We start from the raw sequence: 20,425 nt of genomic DNA, 5'->3' as shown, positions 1-20,425 counted from the left end.
TCTGAATATATCCTGCCAGTCCTTTCTGGCCTGCCAGGTCTCTGTGGATAGGTCTGTTGCCAATCTAATGTTTCTACCCTTGTAGGTTACGTATCTCTTCTCCTGGGCTGCTTTCAGGATTTTCTCTTTGTCTATGAGACTCGTAAGTTTTACTATTAGATGTCGGGGAGTTGACCTATTTTTATTGATTTTGAGAGGGGTTCTCTCTGCTTCCTGGATTTTCATGCCTGTTTCTTTCCCCAAATTAGGGAAGTTCTCTGCTATAATTTGCTCCATTATACCTTCTGCCCTTCTCTCTCTTTCTTCTTCTTCTGGGATCCCAATTATTCTAATGTTGTTTCATCTTATGATTTCGCTTATCTCTCAAATTCTGCCCTTGTGATCCAGTAGTTGTTTATCTCTCTTTTTCTCAGCTTCTTTATTTTCCATCATTTCATCTTCTATATTACTGATTCTCTCTTCTGCCTCATTTATTCTAGCACTTAGCGCCCCCATTTTTTATTGCACCTCATTAATAGCCTTTTTGATTTCTACTTGGTTGGATTTTAGCTCTTTTACTTCTCCAGAAAGGGTTTCTCTAATAACTTCCATATTTTTTTGAAGCCCAGCTAATATCTTTAAAGTGATGATTCTGAACTCTAGATCTGACATCGTAGTAATGTCCGTATTGAGTAGGTCCCTGGCAGTCGGTACTACCTCTTGTTCTTTTTGTTGAGGTGATTTTTTCCGTCTTGTCATTTTGTGCAGAGGAGAATAGATTAATGAGAGAACAAAATGCTAGCAGAGTAACCATGTCCCCAGAAAATATACTCTAAACAAATCAGAAAAGACCTGAAGCAGTGGGATAAGAAAGGGAAAGAGAGAAAAAAGAAAAAGAAAAAAAAAGAAAAAGATAAAGATAAAAACAAAAACAAACAAAACAAAACAACAACAACAACAACAAAAACCAGAATGTGATCAAATATGATCAGGCTGGTATATAGATCAGTGCCACACACTAGATTTGGGGTGTATTTTGGTCTTTTAGAAGAAAGTGCCTCCCAAAATTTTAAGAAAGAAAAACTTACATATGTACAAAAATAAGGGTTGATATGATGAAGGGATGGAATATGACTGTAAAAATGGAAATTATAAAAAATTTTATAAAAGGAATTGATAAGAAGTTGTTTGAAAAAAGAAAAAAGAGGATTTAAAAAAAGAAAAAAGAAAAAGAAAAAAAAAGGGAGAGGATGTGATCAGGCAGGGGAATAGAAAACACCATATACTAGAGATTTAGGGTATATTTTAATCTGTTAGAAGAAACTATCTCAAAATTTTAAAGAGAGAACAACTTATATATATAAGCCAAAAATATGGGTAACTACTATGAAGGGATAGACTATGACTCTAAAAATGAAAAATAAAAATGTTTTTTTTTTTAAAAAAAGGGATTGATAAGATGTTGGTTGAAAAAGGGAAAAAGAAAAATTCAAAAAGAAATAAAAAGACAAAAAGACAGTTAAAAAAATTAACTTTAAAAGACTAAAGAATCGTGGTAAGAAAGCCGTGAATTCTATGTGCAGTAGTCCCCTAGCACTGGAGTTCTGCCGCTCTCATTGATCAGTAAACTTGGTCTTGGCTGGCTGTTCTTGCTGATCTTCTGGGGAGGGGCCTGTTGCCGTGGTTTCCAAATGTCTCTGCCGGAGGCGGAATTGCCCCGCCCTTGCCCCCTCCCGGCTAAGTAATCTGCTCGGGTTTGCTCTCCGGGGCTTTTGTTCCCTGCGAGCTTTCCTTACAGCTTTGGAGGTGGAGAGTGAAAATGGCGGCCTCCCAATCTCCGCCCTGGAGGAGCCGAGAACTCGGGGCCCGCTCCTCAGTGAGCCCCCAGAGAAAAGCCGTCAGTCACTCCCGTCTCCCCGGTCTCCGGCCGCACTCCGCTCACCCGGCCTGTGACCGTGCGTTTCTATCTCTGGCACCCAACCCGGGGTGGAGTCTCCAAACCCAGCAGATCCCTGCGGTGCCCTTCCGCGCGGCTCCTCACAGGGGAGGAAGGTGAGTCTCTCCAGATCTGCCGCTTGTTGGGTCCCTGCTGGAGGAGCAGGGGCCCGACTGTGCCGCGGATCACGGTTTATGGCCACCCCGAGCTGAGAGCCCGTGCCTGGGCTCCGTCTCAGCATCGGCTTCCCTGCTCGGATACCTGGGAGCTCTGCCGCATTCAGGCACCCCCTGTCTTTCTGTGACCCCGAGGGTCCTGAGACCACACTGTCCCGGAGGGTTCCACCCCCGCTTAGCCACCAGAGTGACGTCCCTCGGCGGAGCAGACTTTTAAAAGTTCCGATTTTGTGCTCCGCGGCTCTATCACTTGCCAGAAGCGGCCGACGGAGGCCCCTCCCCCGCCGTCTATCCTCCCGAATATCGCCTCGGATTCACTTCTCCGCACGTCCTACCTTCCAGAAAGTGGTCGCTTTTCTGATGAGAGAGTTGTTGCTCTTCTTTTCTTCGATCTCCTGTTGAGTTTGTAGGTGTTCAGAATGGTTTGATCCCTATCCAGCTGAATTCCTGAGAGGAGACGAAATCCAGGTCTCCTACTCCTCCGCCATCTTGCTCCGCCCCCCCCAAATAAATTATAGTTTTTTAAAGTACTTGATTCATAATGTAAACTCAATAGAGTTTCCTACATTAAAAAAAAGTTTAGGGGGAGTGCCTAGCTGGCAGTCAGTAGCGCCTGCAACTCTTGATCTCGGGGTCATGAGTTCAAGCCCCACTTAAGCATAGAGCTTACTTAAAAAAAAGTTTATGGGTTTTCAGAGGACTGAGAGACCATCCAGTTAGAGAAGGCTTTATGGAAGAAGTAGGATTTGAGTTAGGCCTTGTAATCTAATTGGAGATAGAAAACAGGATCCTGGCCATAGGAATTTGGTTCCTAGTGATGTATATAGCCAACCAGTTTGGGAGGAATAGGGTAGACTCTTGCAAGGAAGGCTTAAAATAAAGGCTGAAGAATTTGAAGGCCAGGCTAAAGGTTCATCTTGTCCAAAGAGAGTGATTAATCCACAAGCCTTTGTTTAGGCCTTTATCATTCCTCCAGGTAGAAACTATGTCTGTTTTGTTCATTTCTGTACCCCAGCAGCAGGACAGGGCTTGACACTTACTAAGCCCTCAGGAAATGTTCATTGAATAAACAAATAGAGCAGCACAGGACCACATCATTCCTTTGTTCTTTTCTCATGCAGAACAAACTGATCTGAAGATGTAGATATCTTATACAGAGTTCCCAAGTTTTAACTCTTCCTAAAAACCTGTAGTGAGGAGATAAATTATCTGCTGTTCTGGAAACTAGAAATACCTACAAACATTTGACTGCTTTTGAAAACACAGTAAACAAAGATATCTTGCATATAAGTCTCAGAGTCATTTCTGTGAAAAACTATTATTAACCTTATTCCTATGATTCAGACATTTTGATTGATTTGGTAATATGTGGTGATAGTTTGTATGTAGACTCAAGAGGATGGGTCTGATAAAAAATGGAAATGAAGAAACAGATTCAATTTGCTGATGCTTTCTGGTTTTTAAACAAATTTATATTTTTGCATAATTCATACTATCTCTCACTAAGTTTCTCTCTTCCTAGGAAGTTATAATGACTCTATGAAGCGTAAAATGTTTATCCCTTTGAAAATTGATTGCTGTAGCTAATGAGGGGGGAAAAAAACTGCTCATTCCATAGACACAAGAGAAGGATCTGTTGACTGTCAGAGCCTGAACTGGTTTCTAATGTCCAAACTTTTGTTTGAGAACTTTGGGCCTTATAATCTGCTAATAAACGGAAACCTCTTTTTTGTTTTCAAGATATACATTCTAATGAGCATAAGGAAGCAAGTTTAATCATTAATAGGTAGATAACCATGGCAACACCATAGTTAGAGTGCTATAACCAGCATCATTTTCTATCTGAGCTAAGAATAGCATAACATGTTGAGAGTTTTACTTTAAATATGATTTCTAAGATGGGAGGTTGGTAGAGGAGGTTTAAATGCCACATTATAATTGTTCAGCCCAAATTTTGCATTTTCTCACAGATAATGGGAACAGGTTATTGAGATGTCAATGATATTTACATCAAATGTTAGTATATTTCCACTACATCAGGCTACATCTTAGAGGGATGTGTGAGATTTTTCAATAACAGGTTTTCTACTCATTTTTTAGGAAAATAGCCACTTAGGAAATGAAAAAGAAATGAAAAAAGGTCACAGAATTGAAGGAAAATAGAAATCGATTTTCTGATGTATGTGGCAGACCCTGCATGTAGGTGGGCCCGTGAGACTAGTTCTTGCTAGTAGAATATAGGAAGTTAGAAATGTCACCATCCAGGTTGAGATGGTCAGGCCGGGTGTCTCTTTCTTTGTCTTATCCCTTGTCAGCTGTCCAGGTGGAGAGGATCTAATAAAGGAAAGATGGTGGAGTGACTAGATAGAAGGGTCTGTGGTCCTGGAATCATTTCATAAAGCAGAGCCCACCATTCACCCTCACTGCACTGTTCCCTGAGCAAGAAATTTGGTGTTGTTTGTTTCTGGGAGCATCCTAGTCAGGATGGGTGGGGAACTTTGAAAGTCAAGGCAATCCAATCCCACTTTGTGTTGGCTCAGGCTCAGGAAGAGATGTGGCACATATATCAGTGTATATTCACAGGAGCTCATTGCATTCTCCTTTGTCCAATGAGCCATGGCAGGGACTGTCTCTTCCCCTGTACTTTTGAGGTCCCTGTCCCCAGGCAACAAAGGCCACACCACATGCCCTGCCTGGAATGCATGGCATAGAGCTGAGCTTGGTTGAAGTAGATTGTCAAAACCACTACATGTTGACAAATTAAGAAGTTTAGCTAAACTGCTACTTAAAACCCACTAGGCACTGTTTTTTTGCTAGTAAGCATAATGCCAGTAAAATAGCTTCATTTCTTTTCTTTTTTATGAGTATTTCAGTCCCTGTATCTGCTTTCCTTTTTACATGGTGAAGGATATTGATAAACTCCTTTATGAAACATGGGCTATTTTTATATAACTTTTTAAAATAGTATACCTAATATTCAAGAAAGAAAGCAATTGATAACTTTTAGAGTGTACGTTTTTTGACATCTGGTAGTCCTAAGTAAACCTTAGGAATATTTATTCTCATGTATAAATTTTTTAATTAGCCAAAAGATCTTTGTTTTACTTTTTAAAAATATTTTATTTATTTATTTGACAGAGAGAGAGAGAGCACAAGCAGGGGGAGTGACAGGCAGAGGGAGGAGAAGCAGGCTCCTCAAGGAGCAGGAAACCTGATGCGGGGCTCGATCCCAGGACCCTGGGATCATGACCTGAGCTGAAGGCAGATGCTGACCTGACTGAGCCACCCAGGTACCCGATTTTTTTCAATAAATATACCACAGTACTGTATTTTCTCTTCCTTATGATTTTCTCTTTTTTTAAATTAATTTATTTATTTGAATGAGAGCAGTGGGCGGGGGACAGATTGGAAGGGCAGAGAGAGAGAGGGAGAAAGAGTCTGAAGCAGACTTCAGGGTGAGTGCAGAGCCCAACACGGGACTTGATCTCATGACCCTGAGATCACGACCTGAATCAAAACCAAGAGTTGGTCACTTAACCAACTGCACCACCCAGGCTCCCCCTCTTCCTCATGATTTTCTTTTTTTTTAAAAAAGATTTTATTTATTTGACAGAGAGAGACACAGCGAGAGAGGGAACACAAGCAGGGGGAGTGGGAGAGGGAGAAGCAGGCTTCCCGCAGAGCAGGGAGCCCAATGCGGGGCTGGATTCCAGGACCCCAGGATCATGACCTGAGCCTAAGGCAGACGCTTAACCAACTGAGCCACCCAGGTGCCCCTCTTCCTCATGATTTTCTTAATAACATTTCTTTTCTCTGGCTTGCTTGTACAAATATAAGTACAAATATATATTAATCAACTGTTTATAGCTATGTCAACAGTAGGCTATTAGTAGTTAAGTTTGGGGGAAGTCGAAGTTATATGTGGAGTTTTGACTGCTTAGGGGGCCTGCACCCCTGGCCCCCAAGTTATTCAATGGTCAACTGTAAAATATTGTTTTCCCTGAGTTTTTCTCTATAACACTTTTGTTGTTATTATGAGAATCTACTCAGGGGTGTTAAGAACAATCATTCCTTAGGATAACATATAACTAATTCTTAAGCAATGCATCTTATTCAAACTGGACATGTTTTAGTCTTGCTATGTCACCTAAAGGTTAAAAGAGTATATCATTTAAACCACTACAAGATGAAAGGCAACACCCACACACTCTCATTTCTGTCTCTCTGCCTTTGCCCTGCTCTTCTCTGCCTCCAGGAGCCACGATCAAAGATCAGCTGTCCCTTGCAGTGCAGCAATCCACTCGTGTCTAATGCCTGGATTCGGAGTTATAGACTATGAACCAAGCAGATGGTAGCCACAAATCCTAAAACTGGATGCACTATGGCTTTTATGTAGAAAAACTACGTTTAAGCCATTTTATATGTCATTTTCCTGGGGGTCACTTTCTTACAAATATTCTCAGTAACACCTTCATAAGTGAATTTTTAAGAGAAAGCTGAAAGTGTGCTTGGTTTTTAAACTTAAGCCCAAAATAGGTGAACCAAACCCCAGATGATCTTATCACTTTCCTTTTCCATTTTATATTTCTTGAAGAAATGTTTTAAAAGTAAGGCAAAGGATGCGCCTGGGTGGCTCAGTAGGTTAAGTGTCTGCCTTCGGCTCAGGTCATGATCCCAGGGTCCTGGGATCAAGTCCTGCGTCAGGCTTCTTGCTCAGTGGGGAGCCTGCTTCTCCCTCTGCCACTCCCCCTGCTTGTGATCACTCTGTCTGTCTCTCTGTCAAAATAAACAAATAAAATCTTAAAAAGAAAAAAAATCCACTTGTATTTATTGAAAAAAAAAATCCACATGTAATTCATGGATTTATTGAAAAAAAATCCACATGTAACTAAATGCAAATTTAGTTGAACATGTACATACCTAGGAAAATATACTTGGAGGAAATGCATAAAACATAAATCTTAGTTTTTTAATTTCTATTTTTCTCTTTACACTTTTATGTATTTTCTAACTTTGGAGAACGTATATTATTCTTTTGCAATTAGGAAAATACAAGCATTTAACATAAGCCATAAATTTTAATACAGGTTAGCCCACAGTCATAAATCCCCAGTCCATAAAGAAGGAAACACAGGATGTGGGAGGCTGTGGGTGGCAGCAGTCAGAGGAACCAGAAAGCAGAACCGAAATGAACCGAGGACAGTTTGGTGACGAGTAGAAGCCTTTGGCCATGAACATCATTTAATCATAGTGAGTATTCATTTCATTCTTAGTCCATCCCACACACTGTCCTCAGAGCCTTACATTAATTAACTCATTAAATCCTCACAGCAGCTCCATGAGGGAGATACTATTTTATTATTCTCATTTCACAGCTGATAAAAAGACTGAGGCAGAGAGATGAGTTAACCTGCCTGAGTTCTGACAGCCGGTGAGTGCAGAGGGCACGATGTAATTAAGGGCCATCACATCCTAGAGTCTGTGCTTTTAATCCTGATGTTCCACTGTCTCTGTGCTGACATGCATTCACTGGTGTTATGGGTCAGGAAGGGACTTTTAAAGAGGCAGATGCTCCTGTGGGCACATTGACTTTTACTACAAGAGTCCCTTTATTGCATATTAATTGTGTGGCTCCAGAAGTTTGGCAGGGGTCAACTCCAGGATATTTGAATCCGAATTTCATGTTCTTCCTACCTCACCATGCAGAATACCAGGAAAGTGCTTTGTTATTATTATAAGAATGAATTGGGTGGGGGGCACCTGGATGGACGTGTGTGGCTCAGTAAGTCAAGCATCTGGCTCTTGATTTCCGCTCAGGTCATGATCTCAGGGTTGTGAAATCGAGCCCTATGGTGGGCTCTGCACTGGGTGTGGAGCCTGATTGAGATTCTCTTCTATCTCCCTCTACCCTCCCCCACCACCCATTCCTTGAGCATGCTCTCTCTCTAAAAAAAGAAAAAAAAAAAGAATGAATTTTCTTTAGGAAAGCTTGTTATACTAAGAGGCCGACTTTGCTCTGCATGTTGGGTAGCATCTTGGTGCAAACGCTGCTGATTATTAAACACAATATTTTGATTCATCATGAGCCATTCGTGTTTATTTTCTAGGTGGGTTAAGAGATAATACTGGATTCTATTTAGAAGCAAAAATGCATTACTTTAAACATTATTATTTAGCTAGATTGTGAACATTGCCAAGAGACAATAGGACACAAGAAAATCAACTTCCAAAAATAAAGGAGCACATATCCCCATCTGCCTCACAACTAAAAATGATTTAGTCATCAAATTTTACAAGTAATATGTGTGGATTAAAATAATACAATGAAAAAAATTTGTGAACTCTTTCAGTATCCTGAGCTGTCATATGCCCTTTATTAAAGGTACCAAAGTAAGCCATTCAGTTGTGATCTGGAGAGAAATGATCTTTCCCTTAATTGTGTCATAGTAGGAATCAGCTTTAAGAACCCCTAAAACTCTGTCAATATAGAATTATTTGAGAATAATTTGAAAAGCAAAATAAATGACAGCTCATTACTCTCCCTAATTAAAACAAATTAATTGCAGCAACGTCTCAGAAAGAGCGATATACAAGGCGGGTGAATATAATCAATTTAAATAGACCATTGATTGCAAAAGAGGTTCAGATCATATGAGATTTCATTAAGCAGCACTAGATAGTTAAAGTCTGGTACAACTAACAGTTTCATACTCTTCTCAAAGTGCTTCATATTTTTTTCAAAATATTTTGGTTTAGTGAAAATTATTACAGTGTTATAACTGCAATCCACGGACCATTTCTTGTACTGTATGACTTCCCCCATCACATCCTTTTTCATGATGTCAATTCTCAGCCATTCAAATAAAGATAATAATTTTCATGATGCGCTTGATGATTTTCTTTCTTCTCAATCTAGAAAAGTAGCCTGTATTGAGTAAACAGGTTCTTGAGAAAACTTCAATTTTAAAGATATTGTCTTAGACAGCTTGCAAATGGAAATTAGGGAGGATGTGGCAGTGAATGGATGGATTTGATTGAAGATCAGCCTTGAATAAATCCATTCTCTCTGATCCCAGTATGGAGAGAGAATGTATCAAGGGCTGGCTAATCCCACCCAATGCCTCCCTCCCACCCCACACGCCATCAGAACATGGATGCAGCTCTAGGGAAATTGGGATTAAATTGCTGCTACTCGATGGATTACAAACTAAAGATAATAAAATTTCAGAAAAAAATTGAAGTTATATTTCTTTTTCTGTGGATGTTTGCAGACCAGTGAGGGAGAGAGGGAGAAAATATTGAACAGATTTTACACACACACACACACACACACACAACACACACATATAATGCTACTGAATTTCCAGGAGACACCTTCTAAACTATGTGAGCAAGAAAGCCTGTCAGAAAAGGTGATATTTAAGCTGAAACGTGAAGGATACATTGAAATAGATCATAAAAATATGTGGAATCGGAAAAAGCCGAACTCACAGAAAGAGAGAGTATAATGGTGGTTGCCGGGGCCTGGGGAGAGGGGAAATGAAGAGACGTTGGTCAAAGGATACAAACTCTCAGCAATAAGATGGATACATTCTAGGAATCTAATGTACTGCGTGGAGACTAGAGTTAACAAACATATTATATACTGGAAAGTTGCTCTGAGAGTAGATCTTAAACGTTCTCACTACACACACACACATACACACACACACAGAGAAATTATGTGAGGGGATGGAGATGTTAACTCACCGTATTATGGTATCATTTTGCACTATACTCATATATCAAAACCATCATATGTACAGCTTAATCTTATATGCTGTTAGATGTCAATCAAGTCTCAATAAAGCTGGAAAACAAACAAATAAAAAATTATGGAGAAAAGAACATTGTAGGCAGAGGCTGTAGCATGGGGAAAGCCCTGAGGCAGGAGAGAGCTTGTACTTGGAGGAATCTGCAAGATGCCTCTGTGTGTGTGTGTGTGTGTATTTCAGTGAAAGAGGATGTGAGCTCTGCAAGGTCAAGTAGAACAGGTAGATAGAAGACAGATTCTCCTCTCAAAATACCCCACCTACTTCCAGTGCTGGGATGTAACTTAACCAGACAGCTGACCTAACTTCAGTCATTCTTTCCCTTGGACATCTAGAATCGGGAGTAGAGGCTGAGACAGGGCAGCAGGGAGCTGAACAGCACAGCCTTATTGTGTAGGCCAGTATCAGCATCAGGGGGAGTGAGAGTCACATGGAAGGTAAGGTCATGAGGAGCCAGAAACAGGAGTTTTCATGAAAAGGCATTTTTTTTTTGGTAAAGAGAACAAAGGAACGGATGCTCAAAGAAAAGCAGAAATGAGAGCACATGTGGATCCAGAGACTGACTATCAGAGAAAGTCATTGCTAGCAATTTTTCAGTTTCTTTGGGGTCCTGCTCCTCATTCCTATAAGGTCCTACTCTTTCATATTTCATGTGAGTCTGTTGTGGACACTCACCATTTTTGTCTGCTCGGCACTCATTCATGTCTTCCCCAATTGTGGACTCTGGTGGGATTGTCCACTACAGCATCCCTCTGGTCCTTTGGTCCAGGGATGAGCCTGTGGCCCAGAGATCTAAGGAGATCAGGTTTAATCTTGGTTAAGAGAGCCATCCTTGTCTATGATTTGGCTAACTGGAGTGCATTCAAAATATTAACATAACATGTACACATAAGCACAGAAAACTTCCCAGGAGGACACACCTCAACATCTTCAAAGTGGTTATCTCTGGTTTAACCAGAGATCTGAGTTAGTTTCATGTTCTTTATTCTATCTGTATTTTAAAACTTTCATTACAATGACATATATTACTTGCATCAATAAAAAACATAAAAACACTTTAATAACATAAGTCATGTCCTTTAAAACTATTTTGAAAATATGTTCTCAGCAGTCATTCAAAAACTATGTGTTCTGTTCCTATCCTGTACATGGTATGGTGCCAGGTATGGTAAGATCACTGGAGAAGAACAAGAACAAAATAATCCACATCCATACTTTGGTGGGAAAAACGTGGACATTTATACACAGACCAAGCACAGTTATTCAAGTTAAGCGCCATAGGGGCACAGAAGAAAGGGAAACACCTGAGGACTTATGGAAGGGTTTTGGAAAAGGTAATGGACACAGACCTTGAAATATTTCACCAGATGCAGAAACGAGGTGGAAATTAGTCCAAGGAGTAGCACAGTGGCAGTGTGAAAGGTCACTGCATGTTCAGGGCAGGGCTGCAGTACTCGTCCCGAAGGACCGGAGCAGAGCTCTTCGTGGTGGGAGATGAGGAAAGTCCAAGTGACTCATCTGCGAAGACTAGATGGAGAGGCAGCATTGCCCCCAGGCAAGCGCACAGCTTTGGGGTCAAAGGGACTGTGGTTGAAGTCTTGAAGTTGAACTCTGGAAAGATGACTGAGGTAAGCAGCTGCAACTCCGTCCCACCCAAGAGCACCTCTGCTAGCTGAATCAGGCACCCTGAGAAGCACGTTCTAGCACTTATGGCCTCAGAGGATTCATTCTAAGCTCCCCTATAAATGACTCACTGCATATGGGCACATTGCGAAAACAGAACAGGAAAATACTAACTTGACTATTTCTCTAAAACAACCTTGCAAGTCAGCTCTCATCCATTTTTCTTTATGTAATTTCCTACTCCAGGCCTCCCCACATGTCATTCCTCCAAGGATATATTTCAAAAGCCAATCACAATGAGAGATCTCCTTTATGGACCCTGACACATATTTTCCTCATAGAAGTGAGATGTTGCTCGCCTGACTCCTTCCCTGTGCAGTGCCTCCAGCAGGGGCCGAGTGGACAGTTGGAAGCCTTCACAGTGAGAGGATGTGGAGTGTGGCACACCAGTCCCCAGAGGAGTCTTGGCACCTAATGCAATGTCCTGTGAGATCTGCGCTCACATTTAGGCAGCTCACACTCTGCTGTTCTTATTATTGTGCCATCCTCTGGTGAAACTTGCAAAGCCAAGCCATGGTTACATGCAGACGAAAGATCCAGTTCCAGTAAATGAGGCTCCAGGCTGAAGAAAGAAACTAAAATGTAGACTCAGGTTGAAAACAGTTATGAAGGGCCTTATATTTGAGATTTCCCTAGCTGTTCCATAGAACACAATTGTTATTTGCTCTAGCCCAGTTTACATCATGGAAGCCATAAATGTAGATGCCAGTCACTGGAAATATTTGGAAAGAAGAGTTTAATTGTTTGAATAATTGAAGTGACTACTGGCACTTCCATGCAGATTTGCAGCATCCCAGCATCCCCAGACACCCACTCTTCAGCCATGCCTGTGAAATTCCTCTTCTGCTCTGTTCCTGAATCTCACATTTTTGTTATAACCAACACTTCTTCCTGGAGACAGCTTAATGTCTACACACTACTCCTTGATGAATCTGTGTACTGATGTGGTAGACTCTATAGGAGGTAGATGTGATGAAGGGGTCTAGATGGGATATAGTTGGATTCAAGTCCTGGGACTTCATTAATAAATCAAGAAAAAAACCCTTCTCCTCTTTCTTAAACAGGATTTCTCAAAATGTAGCCTTTCCCAGAACTGCATGATTAGAATCTCCCAGGGAATGCTTGTTGGGTCTTTCTTGGGTCTTGGATTCTTGGGTCTTTCCAGGCACACTGCATCTCCAGAGAATGGAGATCTGGAACTACATATTTTGAAAGCACTGTAGGCAATTTTGTTAGGCATTTGAGAGCCACTTCTAAGGCAAAGGAATAAAACTACCTTCTTTCCTCTCTCAGATTGCTTTGTAGTGAATTATTTGTCCACCAAAGTTGACTTTGAAGGTGTGTCTTAGTCTTTTGGGGCTGCCTTCACAGAATACCATAGACTGGGTACTTCATAAAGAGCAGAAATTTATTTCTTACAATCCTGGAGACTGGGAAGTCCAAGGTCAAGGCACACACAGATTCAGTGTCTGTTGAGAGCCCACGTCCTGGTTCATAGATGACTGTGTCCTCACATGGCCAAAGAAGGGACAAGGGAACCTCTTGGGGTCTCTTTTATAAGGACACTAATCCTATTCATGAATGCTCTGCCTCATGACCTAATCACCTCCCAAAGGCCACACCTCCAGATACCACCATGCTGGCGATTAGGTTTCAACAGATGAAATGGGGGGAGAAGGGGATACCCACTTTCAGTTTATAGCAAGGTGTGTGTGAGGATGGAGAAAAGTTGTGGGGGATAGGTTTCAGAGAAGGAATAACAAAGTCTGATGAAAAAGAACAAAATTCAAGATCTCTCCCTCATCGTATCCTGACATCAGAGATCTTCCCATAGGACTTCCAACATACAGATTTTGCCATGGATATTTTTGAAGTGTATACTTTCAACTTTAATACTGAATTATAGTTAAATTTCTTGGTAGCTGAGGATGGAGAGAGCAGGAGGAAAACTATAGTCTATCGGAAAAGTATTACATTTGTTTCAGGCCAAATTTGGGACATAGCTGATTGATTGCATGTGTTGTCTATACTTTAGGGAATATCAGGATTCTCTGCATATATACAATACATGAGTACTCATTTTATTCATTTATGCATCTGTTCAGTACTTATCCCATTGTGAATAATAGGTGTTCAAAAAGCAACTCCGTGAATGCATGCTCTTTGTTATATTTGTCATTTACTTGATATTGATTAGTTGATCATGACTATAACCTCAATTATGTTGCTGAAAAGATGGAGTGGTATAATGGAAGGGGCTCAAACTCTATAGAAAGAACCTAGTGGTTAACATGAAACAAGAGAGTTTTTTTTTTTTTAAGTTAATTTATTTAAGTAATCTCTACACCCAGTGTGGGGCTCAAACTCACATGACCCTGAGATCAAGAGCCACACACTCCTCCAACTGAGCCAGCCTAGCGCCCCAACAAGAGAGCTTTTTAAAACTGTGTAGCACAGTGCTGGGTGCATAATAAATGAAAAGATGAAATTTGGGTCCCTTTAGTTTTAGTTTTAAAGAAAAACATGATTGTTGAAAGCCAAAGTATAAAAACTTTGTAGAGAAGTTCTATAGACAAACTGATCACTAGTATCTACAAATAATCCCAAACTAAAATCGGTAAGAGAAAGAGAACGGTTTACCTGGTTTTTTACCCTAGACAAGTTACTTAGCTTCCTTTTAAGCCTTAGTTTACGTGTTTGTAAAAATAGGAATAATAATACTTAAAGGGACTTTGTAACTATTAAATAAGAAAATATATATAAAATGCTTAGCACAAAATAAATACCCAATGAATAGAAGCTATTTACATTAAATGCAATAATATGGAATGGCTAATAGTAATCAGAAAGGTTATTAAAATATGGCCCTAAAAATAAGAACTTGGGAAGATGTCTAGTCTAAAACTGGACTTATTTTGACAATGATCTGTAGATATTTCTACTGCAGCATGTTTTTTTTAAAGTATGTATTTTTGTCAATCACCCTCTCCTCCAGATGACACAAAATATTTTTATTTCTTTAAAGATTTATTTATTTATTTTAGAGAGAGAGAGCACATGTGAGTCAGGGGAGGGGCAGAGGGAGAGGGAGAGAATCTCCAGCAGACTCCCCACTGAGCGTGGAGCAGGTGTGGGGTTGGATCTCACGACCCTGAAATCATGACCTGAGCCGAAATCAAGAGTTGGACGCTTAACCAACTGAGCCACTCAGGCACCCTGGCACAAAATATTTTAAATACTGAAGTAGATTTTAGAAATGGCTCAGGAAAGGACACTTTGTTATCTTTCTGAAGTTACTATAATAATACCCATAAACCCCTCGAGCCAGCAATGTTCTCATATCTGAGGAAATTGCTTTAGTGAGTCATGTGCAAATTCTCAACAGTAAGCTGCACAGAAATTTTGATCAATATATTTTATGGGAAAAATTACACCTTGGGATAATGATTCTTTTTCCTCATGGATATACAATTTGCAACCAAATTTCAGACCATTCCTTGGAATTATACAATTGCTATGAATCAGTTAAATGAGCAGAGATGAAGTAAGTGGAGTTTTCTTTTTTTTTAAATTTGCCTTAAATCTTTTTGGCTTTTCAAATAAATACATAAGTGAAATATAAGAGTTAGGGAAAATATTTTAAGGTTTTAGAAATTATTATATATTCTTATACATTATGGTTTGATAGGTTTAATTCACTTACATGAGCCTATGAGTTTCATACGTTGGCTAAGATGTAAGAATAAGACCCAGTTCTCACTGCCAAGGAGCCTATATAAAGAAATGAAAATAATTATACAAATAATATCTTTAGAAAAAATCAAATGAGATGTACAAGTGCTATGTGTGAAGTATAAAGCTTTATGCGCTAAGGGATGAGGGATGCTGCATTGAAGAGGTGCATTTGACCTGGGTTTGGGGGCTCAGAAGAATTTGTATTCTAGAAATGGGCATTCCACTTGTCAGAAAAGGCATAAGCAAAGTCTCAGGGAGAAGAAAATATACGGCAGATTAAGGGAACAAAAAATGTAACCAGTTTTGGCTGAAGCAAAGGATACTGGGAATCATATGTAATAAATCATAATGGTAAGCTAAGGCCCTGTATGAAGGCCTTGGGAGTTGTAAGCATTGAATCATACTGAGTGATAATCCTGAGGAAAAAATTATTCATGTGAATAGTGGTGGGGACGGTAAACAGGTCGAGAACATCTGCTGTAGTCAATGGAAAATAGTTGCTTTCCTCAGCAGAAAAGTTTGGATTTTTTTCTAAACAGAGGATTGACATGACCAGGGAGTTAGACGACTAGTAGCTTACTAGCCAAGAGGAAATGATGGCCAGTATCTATGTAAACATGCAAGTCAAATATTTGAACTGAACTTCTGCCCCTCTCTCAACCCATGCTAAAATGACAGTAAAGAGATTTTAGTTTTTAAACCTAAAATGACAAAGAGAGTGAAAAGGAGCCAACAGCAAAAATTTGGGAGCTGCAACATTGATGGATGAACAAAAACTTAATTGGCAGACCTGAGGAATATGAAGAGCTGAAAAGTAACGCAAGTTACAGTCCAGAGTGCTCAATGGCTAGGGAGTTGGTGGCACCAGTCGCTTCTGGGAGTGTGGGTGAATTGGGGGCTATAAACCAAATAATTAACTGAAAGTTTATTTAAGTAGAGGATGGTCCTACAGGGGAGCAAAATTTTACTTCTATGCATCTTAGGTTTTCAGCTGGGACTCTTTACCAAAAAGAGAGATTAACGAGAGAAAACAGTTTATTAACGTGGGCTATACATATCACGTGAGAGAAACCTAAACCAAAAGTAAATAATCCAAAATGGTGGCTTGGAATTCCAGCCAATATAGCATCTTCAACAAAGAACAATACATTTGTAAAGAAATGACATAACAAAAAAAGGCAGTTTTAGACTTCCAAGGGCAGCAAACTGGGAAGGTACGGGAGGAAACTCATGGAATCAAGTTTGTTTGCAGATTCCTTTAGTGCCATCTCTGGGCTGCTAAATGTCTGTCTCTGGTAAAAGGAGAATTTGTATCCTGCCTCCAGGTAGAAAAAGGGGAGCTTTCCCTGGGTTTTCTGCTTCTTAATTGCCTTCAGCTCAAAATAATTTTTATGTCAAAGGGGCATATTTTGGGGTGACATATTCTGGTTTCCTTCATCCCCTCTCTTCTTTCTTCTATTGCATAAAGCCAAGACAATCCCCTCTTTTAACTAGGCAGGAGACCAGAGATTTATTCTCGGGGGATTATAAAATAGAGGATTTTAGGAATGGGGAATATCAAATAGGTTAAAGGGCCAGCCAAATCCAATCTGACTCTTTGCGATTACCCTATAGTCAAGCTCCTCATTGACAGCTCCACACGTTCATTCGAGGCTTCCAAACAGCCCATTAGTGAGCCATTCCGAAATGTAACCTATGACATGGAAGATGGAGACCAAAACAAAAACTTAGAGAATCTGACTATGAGGGAAAAGAAAACATCAAAGAAATCAATCATTAATATCCCCCAAGAGACGAAAGAAGAGATTACATCCATGAAACAGGATCAGGTGCTGTGAAATGGGACAGAGAACAAAGAAGAATTATTAAAAATTAAAAATAGGAGATACCAGAAATGAAAAAGAAAAAAATCCAAAACCTCTAAGCATGGTAATCAAAAGTTAAGCAAACCTCCTAGAATGCAGAGGAAAGGGGAATGTTCCAAGCAGTTCAACATCCAAATATTAGGAAATTTAGAAAGAACAAACAGAGAAAGTGAAGAGGAATATTTTTCAATTATATATATTATATATATATTTCAATTAAATATATGATATCAATTAATTATATATATATTATGTATAGTATATATCATCTATGTAATACACATCTATTATATTATATATATATAATAAATATATAATGTGCATATATATGTGTGTATATATAGAAAACAATGTCTTCTAGTCTCTGGTGTGGCTATGATCTGTGACATTTTTATTTTTTGATCCTTTGTATGACTCCCCTTCTCCTCCTCCTACTATTTATTTTTCTATGTCTCCGGAAGTTTGTTGCATAGACGACAAAATATGCCCCTTTGTTTGTTGGATCTTTCCTTTGTCTCCAGTGTCCTGAAATTTCGTAATGACGTGCTTCAAGGGGTGTGTGTCTTCAACCATTTTGCTGAGCACTCTACTCGGAGAGCCCTTTCCATGTGGAAACTTAATGTTCTTTAATAGTGAGATTTATACATTCATTATGTGAGATTTATACGTACAATATTTATACATACATAAAGTATGTGTAAATCTCACCACTGAAGGACATAACTTTACTAACCTAGAATTCTATGCCCATGCAGGCAAACGTGAGGGTAGAATTTTACAAGTCTTAAAACATGTACCTTCTCTGCACTGTTTCTCAGGGTGCTACATCAGCAAGATGAGAAGTTATAGCTAGAAAAAAGAAGACACGGGGTCTCCAGGAAACAGAGCTCCAATCCAAGTGTTGGAAGACAGGATTCATCAGGGTGATGGTGGAGGGGGTTTGGCCTGGGTTCGGGCAGGGGTAGGGTGCGTCTGAAGTTCAGTGAGAGGTATGTGACTACAATGAAACTGAAAGCACACCTGAGCTGTCTGAGCGTATTGAGAAGATGCTGACACCATAGGGGAGGATTCGTGGTTGAATTCATAATTGAAAACTCAGCAAATGACACTCCAGAGCAAACAAACTGTTCATTAAGGAAGGGAAAGACACATTATGCTGCATGAGTCAATAAAAGCGTTTACTTGGTCATAACAAAACACTGACCCAACCAAAATCACAGTGTATTTATATTTGAATGATGAAGAGTGCAGAGGGAGTAGGAGCTGGGGAGAAAGAGAGCAAATCATCTTCTGTTGAGAGATATTAGTGGCCAATGCCTAAACATTAAAAACTCAAGCAGTAGCCGTATACACATGTTGCTTAGAAGTAAGGACGTACCAGATGAAAGTATCATCTAAAAGAGCAGAGAAAGGAAGTGGGAGTCTAAAATTAGATGAGAGAGTGAGGAGGGGCAGGAACAGTGAAGAAAGGAGAGTTAGGACTAGGTGAGAGAGATGGGTTAAGTTAAATCTATGGGCCTGGGCAACTGGCTGGATAAGAGAGGGCTGGAAAAGGATGACAGGGGGCCCAGGCAGGGTAACTGTGAAGTTGCTAACAGAATTCAGAGAAGAGAATTCCAGAGAAGACATGGGTTATAGTAGGGGCAGATAAAGGAAGACAGCGGAATATGGTAGAAATACAATGGCTCAGGAGTATGAAGATCTTAATTCTGCCGCTTTGTCTATGTGGCCTTGGACAGACCACATAACCTCTGTGGGTTGCAGTATCCTTACTACCAAGTGAGAGAGGCAGTAGAGCATAGTGGTGAGGAACCCACTCTCTGGAACTGGATTGCCCACGTTCAAATACCACTAAACCTCATGCTCCCACCCCAGTTACTAGCCATGTGGTTCGGCTCATTTACCTAACTTCTGTGTGCCTCATTTTCCTCATCTGTAAATGGAGATAATAATATCCACATTATATATGTTTGGAGAATTAAATGGGTTAATAAATGAAGCACTTAGGGCAAAATCCTATGTACAAACTTGGTGTTTTTATTTTAGGTAAACTCTAATGTCCATTACACTTCTAAGCCTTTTGTGAATACATGTTACGACATGTTGTATTTGAGATTCCAATGGAATATTCAGGGGAAAGAATAGGACAAGCAGTTAGAAATGCACTTCTGGAGACTGTGAGGGGAATGAGGATGATAAAGATAGGCAAGTTCTTTGGCTAAGGTGATTGGTGATTGGTGAAACTGAGAGTGAATGAGATTGTTTAAGGATTGAAGGGAAAAAACTGATAATATAAAACAAAATACTGATTGAACATAAATTATAAATGGACTACATTTGACAAATAGGAAAGAGGCTGTGCAGACTTTCCCTAAGTGCTCACCAGATGCCATAAACAGTACGGCAAGAACTTGAGGCTTGGACCTGAACAGATCGGGGTTTGAGTCTTGATTCTCAAGCCATGTGAGTTCGTGACAGTTATCCTCCCTAAACCTACTCTACTGGATTTCAGCTGGGAAACTCACAGGAGTTTTGTATGAATTAAATTACATAAAATAAGCAATGTGCCCAACACAGTGCATATCACAGAATAAGCATTCAAATCCTCTACACACATAATGGAATTATTTAGGTGCATATACCCAGGATACCTCTGTGTGCTTGCCATTCTGGAAGTGGAGCTGTTGCATTCCCTCTGCCAATCCCTATGTTTCTTCTCCCATCAATCAGGTCCTCATCTCTCTTAGAGTCCTGTGCAGCTATAACTTTCTAATAAGTGTCCTTAATCTAAATAAGGCAAACTACTGAGCTAGAGCCATGGCTAGAGCCATGACCATGTGCAACACAACATCTCTAAAGTAGGCATAGTATTTTGCATCTGCATCCTGAGTTAATGCCTGATGCTGTCATTGCACTCAAGATCATGATTAGATTTGAGAGTCCTCTGGTTTGATGTAACGAAGGAAATTCAAATCCTGGAAAATGATAAGCTGACCTGAAAGTTATATCCAGTAACGAAGAGTGAAGCAAACAATCAGGTTTGATGGGCAGGATATGAATACACTAGAGGTTGTTTGCAAAAGTAAAAGTAAAAGTGGGAGTTCAATACGTGTTTGTTTTATTGAATGCTCAATATCTCTATGATCCAAAGCACTGGTCTGTGTGCTTGAGGAAAGCAGAAAAAATTTGAAAATGACAACAAAATACAAACAAATAGAACACAATCCTTCGGATAGATTG

The 20,425-nt window shown here is 39.9% G+C and overlaps 1 long non-coding RNA gene across 1 annotated transcript; it reads left to right on the top strand.

The window, feature by feature from the left end:
* Nucleotides 1-769: 769 nt before the first annotated feature.
* Nucleotides 770-19,149, top strand: LOC135365584 (uncharacterized). The gene is made up of 4 exons (XR_010413704.1): nt 770-2,031; nt 5,230-5,381; nt 7,179-7,341; nt 18,004-19,149. It is a non-coding gene; the product is annotated as an uncharacterized LOC135365584 (long non-coding RNA).
* Nucleotides 19,150-20,425: the final 1,276 nt, after the last annotated feature.

Source organism: Mirounga angustirostris, unplaced genomic scaffold (genome assembly GCF_029215605.1).
Source record: "Mirounga angustirostris isolate CCGP_5_RB_7025 unplaced genomic scaffold, mMirAng1.0.hap1 SCAF_8, whole genome shotgun sequence".
Taxonomy (NCBI): domain Eukaryota; kingdom Metazoa; phylum Chordata; class Mammalia; order Carnivora; family Phocidae; genus Mirounga; species Mirounga angustirostris.
The sequence above is the reverse complement of the archived record's forward strand: the minus strand, read 5'-3'. Positions and strand labels throughout refer to the sequence as shown.